This window comes from Lacerta agilis, chromosome 8 (assembly GCF_009819535.1).
Source record: "Lacerta agilis isolate rLacAgi1 chromosome 8, rLacAgi1.pri, whole genome shotgun sequence".
Classification (NCBI taxonomy): domain Eukaryota; kingdom Metazoa; phylum Chordata; class Lepidosauria; order Squamata; family Lacertidae; genus Lacerta; species Lacerta agilis.
This window is the reverse complement of record NC_046319.1, coordinates 77398766-77417623: the sequence shown is the minus strand read 5'-3', so window position 1 is coordinate 77417623 and position 18858 is coordinate 77398766.

Genomic DNA, 18858 nt, shown 5'->3' with positions numbered 1-18858 from the left:
GAGATCTCTTTTGGCCTCCCTTCCAAAGACGAACTGGAAACGGCAGCCCAATCAGTGTGTACAATTAACAAAACAAAAATAAGAGTGTAACCCAGAAGTAAAGGGGGGGGGAAGGGATAGGCACAGTGAAGTTACATTGCTGACAATGGAACTTACCTATTTTTTTGAATTGAATCGGTATCACTACCAATAAACCTTGGCTTGTATCTCCATATCATTATCTCCCTTTGTAGTCCTTTCTCATCCTTCGAACGCCTGCAAAGAGACACAGCTGACTTCAAAGTGCCAAGGAAACCACACGCTCGTGTGAACAGGGCTAGATCATAGGATTGGAAGGGACCCCCAGGGGTCCTCTAGTCCAACCCCCAACCCCCCAACCTTTGCAATGCAGGAATCTCAGCTAAAGCATCCATGGCAGATGGAAGGAATAAAATGGCAAAGTGGACACACGCAGGCTTCCAACAAGCCACAGCCCATGCTGGCTGGAGCTGATGGGAGTTGTAGTCCAAAACATCTGGAGGGCATCAGATTGAGGAAGGTTGCCAGATGGTGCCTTTTTATAAATAATTCCAGTGGGCCTGTGTACGGCGTAGGGACGCTGAAGGGGCAAGTACCTACCCCTTTGCTTAAAATAAGAGTGACCTGGATTGTTGATATTGCTACGGATATTTTGAGGAATACAAAACCCACAATAAGCGATCATAAAATGCAAGCCTTTTTGCAAGAGAGTAGGGCCATTAAACTTTGCTGCCTCCACTGCCAGTCCTTGGATCTGAAATGACACCCCTGTCCCAAGGTTTCCCTCCCTGCATTTCTGGAAAGTGTCCCCTTCTTTGATGTGGGCTAAGCAATGCTATCCGCAATCAAGGAGGAGATCTGAATTTGCTAGACAAAAGGAAAGCTCTTTGCAAAACAGGTGGGCTCCTCTGCGCACACATTTACATAAGCCCTCGCTTTCCCCAGGTGGGATCAGAGCACCTTTGCAACTCCAGTTCTTGTGAAAGGGGAGATTAAACTTTGCCGGTCATGAATCTGCGGATAGCTCAGATCTAATGTCCTGAAATCTGCAAGGGAGACCTAACTTTAGAATTCAAGAGTGGAATAGTAATTCAGACAAGGGTTTGGTCTTAGAAACCTAGAAGTGTGACACGTTTGGGATTACCTGATATTCCTCACAAATTCTGATGAAGAGGAGCAGGATTTCGGGGTGGGTGGGTGGGTGGGGAGTGGCAGAGGGAATGCAGCTCGCTTTAATTGCAACCTTCGTTAAAAAAAATCCTCACGCTATCCCTGCAGGCTGCAGGCCACTGCCCCAACCTTTATCCTCCACCGCTGCCACCCACCCATGGTGGTCCATGACCCCTGGGTTTGTTTACTCCTCAAATACAGTGCCCACACTTATCCTCTGGCGTCGTGGTGGTGGTGGTGGTGGGGAGAATCCAGGCCTTCAAATCCCACCTCCTACTGCCCTTGCAGTGCAGATTAATCATTAACCGGCCAAAGCCCCAACACCCAGGCACCAGGGTCATACAAGAGCCACGTGGCCAAGCACACACCACAAGGGGACGTGTCCTAACCATGCACGTCTTGCAAACCCCAGTCCGCTTCTCTCCCAGCGGGACCCCGGTCACTAAAATTCCAAATTCCCCAAGGACATGACAAAGATCACTGTTTTTGCAGGAGGGCTACATGGTTTTCTCATCCACTCTCATCAATCCAGCAGCTAAAAAAGCCAATGCAGTTCTGGGCTGCATCAATAGGAGTATAGCGTCTAGATCAAGGGAGGTAATAGTACCACTATATTCTGCTCTGGTCAGACCTCACCTGGAATACTGTGTCCAGTTCTGGGCACCACAGTTCAAGAAGGATACTGACAAGCTGGAACGTGTCCAGAGGAGGGCAACCAAAATGGTCAAAGGCCTGGAAACGATGCCTTAGGACAGTGTTTTTCAACCTTTTTTGGGCAAAGGCACACTTGTTTCATGAAAAAAATCACGAGGCACACCACCATTAGAAAATGTTAAAAAAATTAACTCTGTGCCTATATTGTCTATATATAAAGTAATTCTCTTGAATTTTTCAATTTTCCCCACGGCACACCAGGCAACATCTCGCGGCACACTAGTGTGCCGCGGAACAGTGGTTGAAAAACACTGCCTTAGGAGGAACGGCTTAGGGAGCTGGGTATGTTTAGCCTGGAGAAGAGAAGGTTAAGGGGTGATATGATAGCCATGTTCAAATATATCAAAGGATGTCATATAGAGGAGGGAGAAAGGTTGTTTTCTGCTGCTCCAGAGAAGCGGACACGGGGCAATGGATTCAAACTACAAGAAAGAAGATTCCACCTAAACATTAGGAAGAACTTCCTGACAGTGAGAGCTGTTCGGCAGTGGAATTTGCTACCAAGGAGTGTGGTGGAGTCTCCTTCTTTGGAGGTCTTTAAGCAGAGGCTTGACAGCCATCTGTCAGGAATGCTTTGATGGTGTTTCCTGCTTGGCAGGGGGTTGGACTGGATGGCCCTTGTGGTCTCTTCCAACTCTAGGATTCTATGATTCTATAATCCGGCCAGCTAGGAAGGCCCCACCGAAAGGGGGTGGGGTGGAAAGCTAACTCCTTTCTCTGGAACGCTGCAGTCCAGAAATTCAGGGACCCACCCAAATTCTCCACCCCTTTTGGAACGCACTTGCCACCCACAACATCTGTTCGGGGCATTCTGCACAGCCAACGCATACTATCAAATCCCTCTCCATCAGCCAGCGGTTTACAAATCTAGCCTAAAGGACACCAGAGGTCCTCATAAACTTTGGGGGGCTGGGGAGAGAGCAGATGAGAGTCCCTGAGAAACAGCTTCCCTTGTAATCTGGGGAGGCAGAGAAGCAGCGAACTGCACATTCTTGTGGGGCTGGAGCTAAGCGTTCATTCGTTAAGACTGCGCCCCAGAAGACATTGATCCCAAAATTCAGGCGTTCCTCAGCTTGGCACTCTCAGGAATATAAGAAGCCACAGGGCTCATGCGAACGTCTGCTTGTTGCATCGCTTTAACTCGGAGAAATCTGATCTTTACCGCTTCTCCATCGATTGATGTTTTCTCCCATTCAGCGCTCAAGTGCTTTTCCCAGGGAAAGCAGCAGGAGAAAACAGAAAACTAGTTTGTCCCCTTCTTTCTAGGCACAGGACAAGTAGCAGTGTGAAAAAGCCCTTACTCCAGTAAGCATTGGTCTATCTAGCACAGTGGGGCTACCTTTGAAGGTGACCCGGAAACTGCGACTAATGCAGAATGAGGCAGCTAGACTGGTGACTGGGAGCGGCCGCCGAGACCATATAGCACCGGTCCTGAAAGACCTACATTGGCTCCCGGTACGTTTCCGAGCACAATTCAAAGAGCTGGTGTTGACCTTTAAAGCCCCCAATGGCCTCAAAGGCCCAGTATACCTGAAGGAGCGCCTCCAACCCCATCGTTCAGCCCAGACACTGAGGTCCAGCTCCGAGGACCTTCCGGCGGCTTCCTCACTGCGAGAAGTGAGGCTACAGGGAACCAGGCAGAGGGCCTTCTCGGTGGTGGCACCCACCCTGTGGAACGCCCTCCTGCTTGGCAGGGGGGTTGGACTGGATGGCCCTTGTGGTCTCTTCCAACTCTATGATTCTATCAGATGTCAAGGAAATAAACAACTATCTGACTTTTAGAAGACATCTGAAGGCAGCCATGTTTAGGGAAGTTTGACATTCTATTGTGCTTTTAAGTTTCTGTTTGGAGCCGCCCAGAGTGGCTGGGGAAACCCTGCCAGATGGACGGGGTATAAATAAATTATTATTATTATTATTATTATTATTATTATTATTATTATTATTATTATCATCATCATCATCTACACGGACCTGCAGCAACTCAGCCGTCCAGGATTTCTGCCAGGGTTCTGCCCGAGCCCTGCCTGGAAATGCAGAGGAGCGAACCTAGCACCTTCTGCATTCAAATCAGAGGCCCCCCCTTCCCGCCCCCCCCCCAAGCTACATCCCTTCCCCTAACTCAAGGTTCCCTGGCAGATAAGTCGACGTGGAAAGGATTGTCTCGAAGCAACAGAAGTTTGTAAAACCACTGGGTTGGCTGGTGAGAGGGTCAGCGGCAGCAGTTAGGTAATTTTAACCTTTGGACCCGATGGTCTTATGACTTCCCTACTCTTTAGATGATAATGTGGATTACCTCACCCACTTCGAAACTTTGCAGCGTTTGGGGCTACTCCTGCACATTCTGGGCTGCAGATAGGGGCCCTTGACTTCTGCCCTGAAGCTCTACCTGAACAGCACCACATAATTCTCCTACGCCTCTTTATTTTCTTTCTCCCTGCCCTCGTTTCGCAAATACTTTCCACCACCCAACGAAAATCTAATAACGCATTTGTGCGATGCTTTCTCTTCTGTTCCCCGCTTTCTAATTCGCTCCCTTCATCCAATCTGCTGAAATCCCAAAAATGAGAATTTCCCCGCGCGGGCCAAAATAACTTTTCCCCAACCGCCAAATGCCGAGGATTGGTTGAGAAAGGAAAGGCGTCGCTCTGCACATCAGACTTCGCCGACCCGGCGCCCTCCAGATGTTTTGGATAGCTCAGTCGGTGCAGCTCGAGCCTGTTGATCTCAGGGTTGTGGGTTCGAGGCCCATGTTGGGCAAATAAAGATTCCTGCATTGCAGGAATGGACTGGATGACCTTATGAACTCTACAATTCTATAACTTCAGGGCCCCTCAGTCCCCCGCCCCCAGCCAGCGTAGCCATGCTGGTTGCCCAGGACTGATGGGAGTTGTAGTCCAAAACAACTGCTATCAGGTTGGCAAAGGCTGGTTCCGTGTCTTATCCACACCACACCCCCAAGGAATAGGTTTTGACACTGAAAAACAGCCTCCAGCCATGCGCATTCAAATCTATTACTTATCCAAGTTTTAGGCTGTGTACACCAGTGTTTTTCAACCACTGTTCCGTGGCACACTAGTGTGCCACGAGATGTTGCCTGGTGTGCCGTGGGAAAATTACTTTATATATAGTCAATATAGGCACAGAGTTAATTTTTTTAACATTTTCTAATGGTGGTGTGCCTCGAGATTTTTTTCATGAAACAAGTGTGCCTTTGCCCCAAAAAAGGTTGAAAAACACTGGTGTACACACACTCCCATTTGCTCTGATCCCTCTGCCAGTTTGGGAAACGGTTCCTGCGAAACATTATCGGTAGTCCATATGTACATCCTGTACCCATCCTGTCATTTCTTACAAAATACTGCGTTTCTCCAAACCGGTTTCAATCCGAATTGAGAAAAAGAATGGCCCTATTTTAACACATCAATGCACACAGAGTTTCTAAAGAGAGAAGTGTCCGGGTTCAATATTTCATCAGCGGCCAGACCCTTTAATCTCCCCATAACCTCAGATACACACGGCTGGCCTGTGCTGCTGCTCAGTGGAGACGGGAGGAGAAATGATTTTTTCCCCATGCTCAGCAACATTCTTACTTCTGCAACCATCCCAGGCCTCAGCTCCGATCTACACATGCAGCAGGCGGTTGAAGGCCCAGGTGGCGGCAGACCAAACTGCACCCTGTAGGTAGGGGACACCGTTTTTTAAAGCTCCCCCAGGCCCCAAACCGCGGGGTGGGGGTGGAAACTAGCATGCCAGGAAGAGAAGGTCTGACCCCTGCCTGCTCTCTTTTTTAATGCTAGCTTTCTACTTGCAGAGGGGTTTCTTCCCCTAACAGGCGATAACAACGCCTGCCTACCTTGTTGTAAGAATAGTAGCTGCGCGTGTGAACGCTCCCTAAAGCGCAAAATCTCGCAAGTGCCAACCGTGCGCGCGCTCTTCCCTCCTCCGACCTGCTTAGCCACCCATCCCAAATCCCTCTCTCTCTCCTTCTGCCTTCCAGGCCCCCGCGGCAGTGCCACTTCCAGGGGCGGGGATGGGCTGGCGAAAGGGGTGCCAGCCAGGCCCGCGGTGGGGCTGCTCCCTTTTCCCGGCTGCCGGCCTGAATGGAGCCAGTGTGAGCGCGGGTGCGTGCGTCCGCCGGCTGGGCCGGACGCAGCGCGATTCCGCACATTCCTGGAAAAAACAACACCGCCGGGGCTGCAGGAGGGGAAAAAGGGACCTTCTGTGCCGGCTGATCCGGCCCTGCCCGGCTAGAGGAGGCAGGGAGCTGCGGGGCGTCGTCCCCAGGCCACCCGCCTCCTTCCAGCCGGGCTGGAAAAAGGATCCCCTAGAAATCACCCCCGGCTGGCAAGAGGAGGATGGAAACGCGCAACCACGCGCGCCCTTCTCCCTCTGTCGGGGTTGGCACCGCCGTGGGAGGTTCTGCAGGGCTGCGACGGGTAGAGCTTGGAGTCGGCAGTACCGGACGCCTTTCTGCCTGTCTGTCGGGTGCCTCTTAGAGGGGCGCAAGAGCCGGGGGGGGGGGGGCTAGCTGGCTGGCTGGAGGGAGGGAGGGAGGGGGGAACACGTGCCAGCGGTAACCTGGTGCAGAGTTTCCAAAACGTGCGTCTCCAGCTGTTGTTGGAATACAACTCCCATCATCCCTAGCTAGCAGCACCAGCGGTCAGGGGTCATGGGAGTTGTAGTCCAACAGCAGCTGGGGACTCAAGAGTTTGGGAAACCCTGCGAGGTGAGTTATTGCTACGCTTCCTCTTGTTCAGATCATGGGAACCTCTGAAGCTGCGAGTCAAGCGCTTTGGTCCATTTAACTCAGTGCTATGGTGTTCCCCTATCAGAGACCAGGATTTGGTGGGGAGACTGCCAATGTTTGGGGTGGGGTGGGGTGGGGGGGTTAGCATTCATCCCCTGAAGCTTTCCCTATCACTGTCATCTCCATGTCAGGATATCTGGATTTCTGCCTGTTGCACAGCTATGGGTGTAGCCAGGATATATGTTTTTGGGGGGGGGGGGGCAGGACACCCACCTGTCATCATTCTCTGCCTGGCAGATTCAGAATGAAACATCTCGACAACAGTTGTTTTAAATTACTGTCTTTTGAACCCAAGTGCTCAGAAAAACTTGTCAAAATCTTTCTACTTTTAGTTAAGTATTTTTATTTATTGTATTGATGGGAGGGCGGGCAGCTGCCTTCCCCCGCCCCCATGTGCACAGCTATAAAAAGGCAATGATAATGACGGCGAGGAGCATTGACAGAGGGCCTTCCAAGTGTCCAAAGCGCTTCACAATCATTACCTAACACCAACCCTGCAAGGTAGTCCTGTGTTATAAAGTTATTGCCCACAACACTGGAGATGGAATGGCTGCCTTCCCAAAACTACCTAGTGTGCTCAAGCCTTGCTACCTGCTGGCTACTATGATAAACTAGCTCAAGTTACAGGTAGGTAGCCGTGTTGGTCTGCTGTCGTCAAAACAATATAAAAAATTAAAAAAATCCTTCCAGTAGCACCTTAGAGACCAGCTAAGTTTGTTCTTGGTATGAGCTTTCGTGTGCATGCACACTTCTTCAGGTACACTGAAACAGAAGTCACCAGACCCTTATATATAGTGAGAGGGTGGGGAGGGGTATTACTCAGAAGGGTGGTGGGAATGGGGGATTGGATGATAGGTGTGGCAAACCTGTTGAGGACTGTTAACGACTGCAAGGAGGCTCCAAGACTCCCTGGAAAAGACCCTGATGTTGGGAAAGATGGAGGGCACAAGGAGAAGGGGACGACAGAGGATGAGATGGTTGGACAGTGTTCTCGAAGTGACTGGCATGAGTCTGACCAAACTGTGGGAGGCAGTGGAAGACAGGAGTGCCTGGTGTGCTCTGGTCCATGGGGTCACAAAGAGTCGGACACGACTAAATGACTAAACAACAACAACGACTGCAATTGGTCTTACAGGAAAAAGCAATGGGTGAGATGGCTAAAAATAGTTTTATCATGTATAATAATAATAATAATAATAATAATAATAATAATTTATTTATTTATACCCCGCCCATCTGGCTGGGTCTCCCCGGCCACTCTGGGCGGCTTCCAACAAATATCAAGATACAATACAAAGTCACAGATTAAAAACTTGCCTGAACAGGGCTGCCTTCAGGTATTTTCTAAATGACAGGTAGTTGTTTATCTCTCTGACCCCTGATGGGAGGGCGTTCCACAGGGCGGGCACCACTACTCATTATCTCTTATAATGAGATAAGAATCTAGTGTCTCTATTCAGACCAGGTCTCTCCATGGTTTTAAGTTTGGTAATACAGTAAGTTGCAATTCAGCAACTTCTCTTTCCAGTCTATTTCTGAAATTCTTTTGTAATAAGACAGCTACTTTGAGATCTAGCTCAAAACACACACACACACACACACAAACACACACACAAAACACCTCTGTCCATAAAAAGAAGAATTAGAAATCTAAGTCGGGAATCAGTAGAGAAAGCCTTGGGTTGCTCCAATCCCCATGCAGCCGTGGGCTGAGAGAAATCCCGGAGTAAGTTCGTTCTTTCAGCCTAACCAGGTTGTTGTGAATTAAAAAAAAAAAAAAAACAACCCACATACAGTGAAGATGTCGCAAAGAGGATGGGCTGGAGACAAACAGTCAAATCAGTGCAGACCCAGCCCAGTGGGGCCACCTGTACACAGTGAGCCGAGAATAACCAGAGTCATCCATTGCTAGCCAATAAAAGGAGGCTTCCCTCCGCTTGGAGATGGGCTGTATCCTAGCTCTACCTCCTGCCTCATCCCTCCCCAACAGACCGATCTTTCTCCCCCCCTTCCTTCCTAGAGCTGTTTTTAACAGTTTCCAAGGCAGGCCAGTGCAGAACCTTGACCAGAAAGGGCTCTTTATTCAATGGAGCCGGGCACTGCAGTCAAAACGTCATTCCAGCAACACCTTTCTTAATGAAAACACCGCAGGCTGCTGGGAGAAGGTCAGGGACCCGCAGCCTCTCAAGGCCGCCTTCCCCATGGAAAAAGAGATAAGGGGGGGGCTGGGAGGGCGGGGTTTTGAGAGCTTCCAAGTCTACCTATTTAACTGGAAAGCGGGTGCTGCGTTGCTAGTCAATTCTGTCCATCAGCCTTGCTCTTCCAAATGGGTGAATTCTGCAGCCCAGCAAGAAGGAAGAAGACCGAAGGCATGTTATGTTTGATTTGCCTCATTGGTCCCATCAATATTTAGCTTCCCTCCCCATCATACTTCCAACTTGCAGAGAACAGGTGTCATCGGCAGCAGCAGCTGCAAAGCGAGAGGCAGCCGAAGTTTCTCCTGCTTTTCACCACCACTGTGGTCTGCCAGCGCAAAGTGTTTTATAAGAGAGCCAGTGTGGTGTAGTGGTTAAGAGCGGTAGACTCGTAATCTGGGGAACCGGGTTCGCGTCTCCACTCCTCCACATGCAGCTGCTGGCTAGTCACACTTCTCTGAAGTCTCTCAGCCCCACTCAGCTCACAGAGTGTTTGTTGTGGGGGAGGAAGGGAAAGGAGATTGTTAGCCGCTTTGAGACTCCTTCGGGTAGTGATAAAGCGGGATATCAAATCCAAACTCTTCTTCTTCTTCTATATATTCTCCTTGCAGATCCACAGGTCTGTGTTTGCTCTGCAGCTCAAGATCTCCGAAGACAGATGCAAACCCCCCCCCCCCCAGGTTACGAGACGACCTCTCAACCTGAGGATAAAGCATATTTATGTCTTCAGGCTTGACTACTGTCTCAATCTGCATTGGCCTTCCCTTGATGACTGACCAGGAGCTCCAGCTGATTGGCTTCCCTGTTGAGGATGTGATGCAGACTAGCCTGTCGGAGGCAACAAAGGGCAGGCACCTTGCCCCGCTGCTCTGCCTGCACAATTCAGGGGGCTGATTATGACCTAAATCCCCAAACCCTTATCAGCCGAAGCCCAGCACGAGATTGCCTCTTCCCTCCTGCCCCATTGAGATCTCCTAAGGATGCGGGTGGCGCTGTGGGTTAAACCACAGAGCCTAGGGCTTGCTGATCAGAAGGTCGGCGGTTCGAATCCCCGCTCCCGTTGTGGTGTAGTGGTTAAGAGTGGTAGACTCGAAATCTGGGGAACCGGGTTCGTGTCTCCGCTCCTCCACATGCAGCTGCTGAGTGACCTTGGGCTAGTCACACTTCTTTGAAGTCTCTCAGCCCCACTCACCTCACAGAGTGTTTGTTGTGGGGGAGGAAGGGAAAAGGAGAATGTTAGCCGCTTTGAGACTCCTTCGGGTAGTGAAAAGCGGGAGATCAAATCCAAACTCTTCTTCTTCTTCTTCGGTCCCTGCTCCTGCCAACCTAGCAGTTCGAAAGCACGTCAAAGTGCAAGTAGATAAATAGGTACCACTCCGGCGGGAAGGTAAATGGCGCTTCCGTGCGCTGCTCTGGTTCGCCAGAAGCGGCTTAGTCATGCTGGCCACATGACCCGGAAGCTGTACGCCGGCTCCCTCGGCCAATAAAGCGAGATGAGCACCGCAACCCCAGAGTCGTCCGCGACTGGACCTAGCGGTCAGGGGTCCCTTTACCTTTACCTTTAAGGTGCGTTCGTAATCACCCCGGTGGCTTAGGTAAGAAAGTTGCTTGGCGAAGAGTCCGTATTGTTTAATCTTCCCCTCGCCAGCAGCGCCACCGATGCCAACAGACTGACAGTCCCGGTGACTGCCTTTCTGTTGGAAAGCGTGCCTCCCTGAATACCAGTTTCCAGGAACTGCAAGCAGGGAAGGTGCTCTGTGTTGCACCTAAATATTGTTTGCAGGATTCCTAGAGGCATCTCTGTAAGAACCCAGGGACCATACGGCCTGATCCTACAGGGCTTATCTCATGTTTTTACTTAGTGCCGTGAAGCTGCATTGCAGTAAAATGAGTAAACTTCAAACATTGGGAAATTGCTATTTTAAAAAATATTATTATTATTATTATTAATTTTATTTACAACATAAATCCACCACAACTCAAATAAATGAATCCATTACACATGAACATAACATAAACATAACATAACATAAACAACAAAATAAAGGACTTACTTTATCCTGTACATGACCTCCTTATTTACTTCTTATAAACTGTTTCCTTTGTGAATTATTATTACGATTTTTTTCCTTCAAATTATGTCTAAAACAAAAACCACAAAGTCTCCTGCAGACATTAATCGAAACAAGCCCAGGTGTGTATTTTAGGGCACTGTTTTGTAAAGTATTCTTTACATTTCCCCCATTCTTTTAGAAATTCTTGTCTGGGGAAGTCCCCTAATTGCCTCTGTTAATCTAGCCGATTCGATATAATTTAGTAATTTATCCTGCCATTCTGTTTTGGTTGGCACAAATTCTTTTTTTCCAATGGGAAAAATTGCTTTTGGATCTCCCTGCATCATGCACAGATAGGCCCTATGTCCCAGATACATCAATCCAGGGCAGGTGTAGGCAACCTAAGGCCCATGGGCCGGATGCGGCCCAATCGCCTTCTAAATCCGGCCCACGGACGGTCCAGGAATCAGCGTGTTTTTACATGAGTAGAATGTGTCCTTTCATTTAAAATGCATCTCTGGGTTATTTGTGGGGCCTGCCTGGTGTTTTTACATGAGTAAAATGTGTCCTTTCATTTAAAATGCATCTCTGGGTTGTTTGTAGGGCCTGCCTGGTGTTGTTACATGAGTAGAATGTGTCCTTTTATTTAAAATGCATCTCTGGGTTATTTGTGGGTCCTGCCTGGTGTTTTTACATGAGCAGAATGTGTCCTTTTATTTAAAATGGATCTCTGAGTTATTTGTGGGGCCTGCCTGGTGTTGTTACATGAGTAAAATGTGTCCTTTCATTTAAAATGCATCTCTGGGTTATTTGTGGGGCCTGCCTGGTGTTTTTACATGAGTAGAACGTGTGCTTTCATTTAAAATGCATCTCTGGGTTATTTGTGGGGCCTGCCTGGTGTTTTTACATGAGTAGAACGTGTGCTTTTATTTAAAATGCATCTCTGGGTTATTTGTGGGGCCTGCCTGGTGTTTTTACATGAGCAGAATGTGTCCTTTTATTTAAAATGCATCTCTGGATTATTTGTGGGGCCTGCCTGGTGTTTTTACATGAGTAAAATGTGTCCTTTCATTTAAAATGCATCTCTGGATTATTTGTGGGGCCTGCCTGGTGTTTTTACATGAGTAGAATGTGTGCTTTTATTTAAAATGCATCTCTGGATTATTTGTGGGGCCTGCCTGGTGTTTTTACATGAGTAAAATGTGTCCTTTCATTTAAAATGCATCTCTGGATTATTTGTGGGGCCTGCCTGGTGTTTTTACATGAGTAAAATGTGTCCTTTCATTTAAAATGCATCTCTGGATTATTTGTGGGGCCTGCCTGGTGTTTTTACATGAGTAGAATGTGTGCTTTCATTTAAAATGGATCTCTGGGTTATTTGTGGGGCCTGCCTGGTGTTTTGACATGAGTAGAATGTGTGCTTTTATTTAAAATGCATCTCTGGGTTATTTGTGGGGCATAGGAATTCGTTCATCCCCCCCCCAAAAAAAAATATAGTCTGGCCCCAAATATGGTCTGAGGGATGGTGGACCGGCCCACTGCTGAAAAAGGTTGCTGACCCCTGATCCAGGGTGTCCTGCCGCTGAACTGGCTAGTCAGAACTGATAGGGCTCCGTATTGCCCCAGCAATGACACAGGAGAGGGGAACGCATTCTGTGCATCGCAACTTCCTGGTTCCTTCTTCCCCTCCAGTGGTGATAAAGGACAGGTGTGGCTGCGAAAAGCCCTGCTCAACAGGATACAGTTTCCTGGTTAGGGATTTACAGTTCTCAGCAGTAAAAAAAAAAAAATGCTTGCATTATACAGAAGCGTGGAAAGATGTCAGCAGGCAGCCTCCACCTCAGCCCTAAGGAGGCCAGAGGGCTTCCTTTCCAAAGTGGGGCCGGCACACCTGGATACCCCAAACAGGTGACCCGTGAGACAAACCTCTCACTAGTGCTAAGCCCCGCAAGGCCCAGCCAAGGAGGCAAGCACACAAATGCTTGCTTGGGGCTAAGCGTGACACACACTCTCTGTCTTGTGTGTTTTTGTAAAGGATAACATCTAGCAGCGGACTGGCTGTCTCTAGGTATATACAGAGCGCCTGCTTCTCCAAACGGGATAAAGTTCTTTTGTTTTATAAAGGAGTTGTGGCTAAGCAGAGCTCACGCAAAAGTGCATCTCCTTTCGGTTAGGAAATTAAAATGGAGAGGTGCGTCTCCGTGACACAGCAAGGGGCACGCTTCTTGGGGATGCGGTCATGGGGAAAGCTTGCCCTGTTGAATTTCTGCCTCCTGGGCAGCTGTTCAAATGACGGGAGCTCTGACACCGAAAAAGGCGACCCTACTCTGGGAATGGGACGCACACGGGTGGCGCTGTGGGTTAAACCACAGAGCCTAGGGCTTGCCGATCAGAAGGTCGGCGGTTCGAATCCCCGCAACGGGGTGAGCTCCCGTTGCTCGGTCCCAGCTCCTGCCAACCTAGCAGTTCGAAAGCACGTCAAAGTGCAAGTAGATAAATAGGTACCGCTCCGGCGGGAAGGTAAATGGCGTTTCCGTGTGCTGCTCTGGTTTTCCAGAAGCGGCTTAGTCATGCTGGCCACATGACCTGGAAGCTGTACACCGGCTCCCTCGGCCAGTAAAGCGAGATGAGCGCCACAACCCCAGAGTCGTCCACGACTGGACCTAATGGTCAGGGGTCCCTTTACCTTTACTCTGGGAATGCTCGCTTCTGCTTATTGCTATTAATTTGCGCTGCATCATCAACACAGGGGACAATTTAATGTAAGCCAAAAAAAAAGTTAGTTTCCTGCCCCAAGGAGCCTCCAGTCTAAATGTCAACACTGGGGAGAAACATTGGAAGAAATGAAGGCAGTGGGAGAGGCACTTTGAAAGCAGATAAATGCTCGCCTGCAGCCTCTTCCCTTTATCTCTCTCTCTCTCCCCCCCCCCCTTCCTCCTTCTCTCTCTCTCTCTCTCTCTTAACTTCCTAGTGGAGTTTAGTAACATGAAGTGTTTTCTCAATGGGACAAATGTTTACAATGACGTGGTCGTGTGAAAGCCATTTTGGAAGACTCACCTGCGTTTACAGACAACAGAAACCCACCTCCCTGAAAGATTTCACTAACATATCAGGGAGAAATAAATGCAGTTCAGCCCATTCCTTGCTCTGCTAGTTTTCTGCTTGCAAGGTGTTGCTTTTTTATATAGAAAAAAAATGCAAGGGAGCATTCTGACGGTCCTTTCTTCCGTCTCAGGACTTGACCACTCCATTCCACTGCATGTGTTGATCAGGCCATAAAGAGTTATCTCTCTTTTTCCCCCCGTAATAAGAAGTTTTGTTGATTTTCAGTGTATGAACACAAGGCTGTAAAGAGTTCTTGAGATCAGCGTGGATGGGACAGAGCAGGTTGTAAATCCATGAAGCTGCTATACTTGCCACTGAAATTCTGCATGTGTTTAGGAAGTGAATCAACAACAACCAGACAGCTCTGGGAGTTTCCCATCCGGAAGCATCCAAAAACATCACCCTTTTCGCTCCCAACCCCTCTGCTTGAAGAGGAGCCCTGTGGCACTCAAAAGCTTGCACCCAGCAGCCTTAGAGCTATCCGCAGATTTAATAAACATCCTGTCCGGGTTTGCAAGCGCTTTCATCTGAACGCAAGGCACAAGGCCCAGGTGAAAAGCTTTTTCAATGCCCTTTTTCAAGGGGTTTTTTAGGCTGGGCCGGAAAAAAAACCCCAGCCACGTGGATTCCAATAGGTTCTAAATTTATCTGCCAGAGCCCACGACCTGGTTTCACCCTCCATCGCCATCGAAAACCGAGAAACACTGCTGTCTGCTTTTCCTTTTTTTAAAAAATGTGCCCCTTCTGAGCAAAGCACCGTTTATTCTGAGGCCCACCGTACCCGCCGGGGTTGACCACAGCGCCCGTGTGGAACCTGCAAATAAAATCTCGAAGTCAGCCCCGTGCCTGGCACCGATGCTCAGGCATAAGTGGGCACTGTGGGGAGAGAGGAATGGGAGAGAGAAGGAGGCTGGAGAGGGGGGAAAACAACGTAGGAGCGCGGATGGAAAAGTACAGAGAAGAGAATCAGGTAGACAGAGGATGGCTGAACGCTTCAGAAACGCTTGGGAGCCCCTCCAAACTGGTCTTATAACGCTCTGCAATATGTTCTCTATTCCATGATACTCTTTTTTTTTATAAGAGTTTTTATTATTTTCCAATAACACAAAGAAAAACACTACATATGCACAATAAAAAACACAATAAATAATGAACAATAAACAAATTCAACAACAATAACAATGAACATGAGAAAAACATATACATACCTAAACATACACTTATCTTTATACCCTTCTTGTTTCTATCTTCTCTACATGAGGACTTCCCCCGTTCCCTCCACTGCATTCAAAATTCAATATATGTTGGGTAACTTTATATCTTTTTCCATCAACATTTACCAAATCTCTTAATAATCTTTAGATTTGCTTAATCGGATATAAATCATCACTTAAACTCAATATCTTAAGATACTCTTAAATAATTACATCATTCGCAACAAAATGTCTTCTAAACAATTTTATCCAACATTAACAAGCTAAAGCCAATTCTACTAACTAATTCTGCTCAAATATTCAATTTTATCTATTCCATGATACTCTAGGGCAGTGGTGGCGAACCTGGGAACTCCAGATGTTTTGGGACTACAACTCCCATCATCCCTGACCACTGGTCCTGTTAGCTAGGGATGATGGGAGTTGTAGTCCCAAAACATCTGGAGCGCCCAGGTTCGCCACCACTGCTCCAGGGCATCAGTTGTGTGTTCTGCTCGCACCAGACATTTGAAAGCGCATGTCTTCCCCCGAATAATTATGGGGAAGCGCATTGTCGAAACATCTGACTTACCATCGCAGAGCCGTCCAAGCTTTGGCTAAGGGAGTTCCTTTCGACATCGTCTGCTTTCCATTCGTGACTTTTATTACTGACGATAGTGCGTCATGCAAACCTCCAAGGGCTTGAGCCTCGCTATGGATTCTCCCCCTTGACGGATCCTCCTCCTGACTGGCCCAGACGTGTTTCAGATTGTCCTCTTCCCCAACCAGTTGATTGTTTTCGTATTTCATGTTTGTTGCTGATGGCTTCTCATCTGATTATATTCCGATGTAAATTCTGACCCATCACTCCGTTGTTGTTTTTCAGTCGTTCAGTCGTATACCGACTCTTCGTGACCCCATGGACCAGAGCACGCCAGGCACGCCTATCCTTCACTGCCTCTCGCAGTTTGGCCAAACTCATGCCAGTCGCTTCAAGAACACTGTCCAACCATCTTGTCCTCTGTCGTCCCCTTCTCCTTGTGCCCTCCATCTTTCCCAGCATCAGGGTCTTTTCCAGGGAGTCTTCTCATGAGGTGGCCAAAGTACTGGAGCCTCAACTTCAGGATCTGTCCTTCTAGTGAGCACTCAGGGCCGATTTCTTTGAGAATGGATAGGTTTGATCTTCTTGCAGTCCATGGGACTCTCAAGAGTCTCCTCCAGCACCACAATTCAAAAGCATCAATTCTTCGGCGATCAGCCTTCTTGATGGTCCAGCTCTCACTTCCGTACATTACTACTGGGAAAACCATAGCTTTAACTATATGGACCTTTGTCGGCAAGGTGATGTCTTTGCTTTTTAAGATGCTTACTAGGTTTGTCATTGCTTTTCTCCCAAGAAGCAGGCGTCTTCTAATTTCGTGACTGCTGTCACCATCTGCAGTGATCATGGAACCCAAGAAAGTGAAATCTCTCACTGTCTCCATTTCTTCCCCTTCTATTTGCCAGGAGGTGATGGGACCAGTGGCCATGATCTTAGTTTTGTTGATGTTGAGCTTCAGACCATATTTTGCGCTCTCCTCTTTCACCCTCATTAAAGGGTTCTTTAATTCCTCCTCACTTTCTGCCATCAAGGTAGTATCATCACTCCGTAGGAATGTATTAATTAATATTGAAGAAGAGGAATCATGGAATTGTAGAGTCGGATGGCATGCCAGGGTCATCCATACTCTCCAATATTTCTCCGATGAAAATAGGAATATCCCATTCCATAAATGATAAATTGACTACTTATACGCCACACACCACACGGGTTTGCCCCAGAGTCGTCCGCGACTGGACCTAACGGTCAGGGGTCCCTTTACCTTTACCTATACAGTAGGCTAGTTTCTGCTGTACCTCTGTACGCTCCATCCAGACAAGGATGAGGCTCTGCAAGAGTCCATAGACACATTCCTGCCATGCGGAAACACAGTGCAAAGGACCACTGAGGGGCATGCTTTGAGGATAAGGGGTGGGGCCTGGGAGAAGGGGGGGGGCCAAGGAGAGTTCCAAGGGCCACATTCAGCCCTTGGACATACCCTGCCCAGATATAGTCCATAACGGCTTCTACGCCAGTGTGGTGTAGTGGTTAAGAGCGGTAGACTCGTAATCTGGTGAACCGGGTTCGCGTCTCCACTCCTCCACATGCAGCTGCTGGGTGACCTTGGGCTAGTCACACTTCTCTGAAGTCTCTCAGCCCCACTCACCTCACAGAGGGTTTCTTGTGGGGGAGGAAGGGAAAGGAGAATGTCAGCCGCTTTGAGACTCCTTCCAGTAGTCATAAAGCGGGATGTCAAATCCAAACGACTCTTCTTCTTCTTCTTCTTCTTCTTCTTCTTCTTCTTCTTCTTCTTCTTCTTCTTCTTCTTCTTCTTCTTCTTCTTCTTCCATCCTGCCTTTCCCCCCAGGAAAACCTGCTCTTTACCGCTGAATCAGAACAAACATCAATCCCTGATCGACATTTCTTCCATCATCAGTGGGTTTCCCCATGGAAAGTGGAAGGATGAAAGAAACCCCCCCCCTCCATGAACCTAAAGCCATCTCTACAAGCTCCCTCCCTCATTCACGCACACAGACGAATTCAAAAGAATTGGCATCTCGCTCGCAACATATAAAGGGCATGATCCAGCCCAAGGAAGAGCAGAAGTTTCAAGTCTGTGGGAAAGGGTTAAGGCATATGCCCTGCGATGACTGAAATCAACAAGACTTTTTAAAAGTTACTAATTTTGGCAAGGCACTTCCTCCTGGCTGAATTAGTTATACCAAACAAGGCTGTCCTCGTTTCTGAGCAGACGTGTTTTTAGTATGTACATTCATCACCAACACACCTGTCATTCAGGTCTGAGGCAGAAACACAAACTGGGGAGATTTGCTGGGAGATGGTAGCGTTGGATCCTTAAAAGGCAGGGGGTGCATGGCGCACACCCCGTTTTATGTGCGACACTTCGGCGATGCCTTATGAGGAACGGCTTAGGGAGCTGGGTATGTTTAGCCTGGAGAAGAGAAGGTTAAGGGGTGATATGATAGCCATGTTCAAATATATAAAAGGATGTCATCTAGAGGAGGGAGAAAGGTTGTTTTCTGCTGCTCCAGAGAAGCGGACACGGGGCAACGGATTCAAACTACAAGAAAGAAGATTCCACCTAAACATTAGGAAGAACTTCCTGACAGTGAGAGCTGTTGGACAGTGGAATTTGCTGCCAAGGAGTGTGGTGGAGTCTCCTTCATTGGAGGTCTTTAAGCGGAGTCTTGACAGCCATCTGTCAGGAATGCTTTGATGGTGTTTCCTGCTTGGAAGGGGGTTGGACTGGATGGCCCTTGGGGTCTCTTCCAACTCTATGATTCTATGTGTTATCAGAAGCGCCCGCCTTTCCGCTTGACTCGCAGATTCGCCCCACCGAGTTAGTATTGTCATAAATAACTAAACCGGCCAATGTTTTAGGAACGCAGCACCCTCGAGGGCCGGGACCCCTTTGCTTCAAGACAGACAGGAAAGTAGACAGACAAGGCAGCAGACAGACTGCTTGGCCAGCATAGATAACGTCGACCTTGGAGCCATC